The 2,448-nt window shown below is 45.5% G+C and overlaps 1 long non-coding RNA gene across 1 annotated transcript; it reads right to left on the reverse strand.

Annotated features, from left to right (window-relative positions):
* Positions 1-264: 264 nt before the first annotated feature.
* Positions 265-580, reverse strand: LOC138641446 (uncharacterized). Its single transcript, XR_011313841.1, has 3 exons — positions 555-580; positions 402-455; positions 265-307 (listed from the first exon to the last, which is right to left on the reverse strand). It is a non-coding gene; the product is annotated as an uncharacterized lncRNA (long non-coding RNA).
* Positions 581-2,448: the final 1,868 nt, after the last annotated feature.

Below are 2,448 nucleotides of genomic sequence, written 5' to 3' on the forward strand. Positions count from 1 at the left end.
GTATTTAAAGTCCAACAAAAATAAAGTTCCCATCCTGGATAAGAGAGAAAAATGCAAAATAAAATAAAGGGGAAAAGGGGGGGAAAAAAAGTCATAGTAACTGCAGCGTAATCTGATATACTTCCATAATATATAACACTTCGTATGTCAGCAAGGAAGACCTGAGATTAGAAACATGATAACAGGGTAAGGCTAAGACTCCTGAAGCAAGACCATATGACAGTACACTTGGGCAATTTTACTAGATACAATTTACCTTCAATGTGCACAGAGGAGAGGAAAAGATCCTGGTAGGTAGAGGCATATACTGTGGAGAAGACAGAGGTACGTGAGATGGAGGGTATATAGGGAGGATACATAGATAATGAGAGGCTATAGATGAAATGATGTATAATATATACCTTAGATGCCAGTAAGCTGTGTGTATATCACGCAAAGAAAGCCCTGTGTGGGGTCTGTGGAAATGTAAGGCATAGTACTGTAAGGGAAATGTACGTAAATAAATGTAATGGTAGCTAAACCAATAAATGGTAGAAGAGGGGAAGACTTATTACCTTTATACGTGCAGTAAATATGCGGCGCTCCCGCGCCCTGCAGTCAGTGTGTAGTGTGGCTGGCGCTGCTGTGTTATGAAGGCGCAAACCGGAAGTAGGACCTGCGGTACCGGAAGTGATGCAGGCGGCTCCGGAGCGCTACTGCGCATGCGCGGCCGGCGATATTGTTGATGCCTGGTTGCTGGGGAACCCAGGCTCTGTAATGCACAGCCATGGAAAGCGAAGCCAATGCGCTAGTATGGGCAGTGTCACCTATGATTGCATGGTATAGTGGTGACATTGAAAGTGTAGGGCAGGCACAAAAGGTAAAAAATTGAACCTAGTGCTAGAACTGTAATGTAGAAAAGGGTAGTGCATGTAAATAAGACAAAATGCAGTGTGGCAGAAAAACATGAGCGATAATATGGGTACGATTACTACATAGATAGACTAACAAGGGGTCATGTATGAAATGAAAATATGGACATAGCTAGAGTAATGTGGCTAGGGGACTCACCGGGGTGATCAACGGATCTGCGGGGAAAGAAAAGGACAATATCAATAGGCTTAAAGAACTATATCAGCCAATCAATTTCCCTATTGAGACCCCTAGGTGCAAGTGTATCCAATGTATATATCCAATAAGTCTCCCTAGATTTTAATTGTTTGATATGATTGCCACCCCGTCTAGGTCGGGGTACCTGCTCCAAAACCTGGAATTTAAGTTGGGCCACCGTGTGTCTCGCCTTAATAAAGTGGTCAGGTAGGGGAAGCCATGTTTTGTTACATCTGATGGTGGACTTATGGCTAGCGATTCTATCGCGTATATGTTGCGTGGTTTCGCCCACGTACAGTAGGCCGCAGGGGCATTTGATGGTATAGACCATATAGGGCTGATATGGGCAGCACACACCGGATACCTACCCAACAATTTTTAGGCTCACGACGCAACGGGACCTTCCCATGTTTGAACTGTGCTGCTTGCTCAAACGTAATAAAATCAGACAACGTGACCCACCCTAGGACTGGGAAGTCATCTCCCATCCGTGGATTTTACACATGCGATTCTAATTTCGTGGTCTATACCATCAAATGCCCCTGCGGCCTACTGTACGTGGGCGAAACCACGCAACATATACGCGATAGAATCGCTAGCCATAAGTCCACCATCAGATGTAACAAAACATGGCTTCCCCTACCTGACCACTTTATTAAGGCGAGACACACGGTGGCCCAACTTAAATTCCAGGTTTTGGAGCAGGTACCCCGACCTAGACGGGGTGGCAATCATATCAAACAATTAAAATCTAGGGAGACTTATTGGATATATACATTGGATACACTTGCACCTAGGGGTCTCAATAGGGAAATTGATTGGCTGATATAGTTCTTTAAGCCTATTGATATTGTCCTTTTCTTTCCCCGCAGATCCGTTGATCACCCCGGTGAGTCCCCTAGCCACATTACTCTAGCTATGTCCATATTTTCATTTCATACATGACCCCTTGTTAGTCTATCTATGTAGTAATCGTACCCATATTATCGCTCATGTTTTTCTGCCACACTGCATTTTGTCTTATTTACATGCACTACCCTTTTCTACATTACAGTTCTAGCACTAGGTTCAATTTTTTACCTTTTGTGCCTGCCCTACACTTTCAATGTCACCACTATACCATGCAATCATAGGTGACACTGCCCATACTAGCGCATTGGCTTCGCTTTCCATGGCTGTGCATTACAGAGCCTGGGTTCCCCAGCAACCAGGCATCAACAATATCGCCGGCCGCGCATGCGCAGTAGCGCTCCGGAGCCGCCTGCATCACTTCCGGTACCGCAGGTCCTACTTCCGGTTTGCGCCTTCATAACACAGCAGCGCCAGCCACACTACACACTGACTGCAGGGCGCGGGAGC

The sequence above is a fragment of the Ranitomeya imitator genome, chromosome 6, assembly GCF_032444005.1.
Source record: "Ranitomeya imitator isolate aRanImi1 chromosome 6, aRanImi1.pri, whole genome shotgun sequence".
NCBI lineage: Eukaryota > Metazoa > Chordata > Amphibia > Anura > Dendrobatidae > Ranitomeya > Ranitomeya imitator.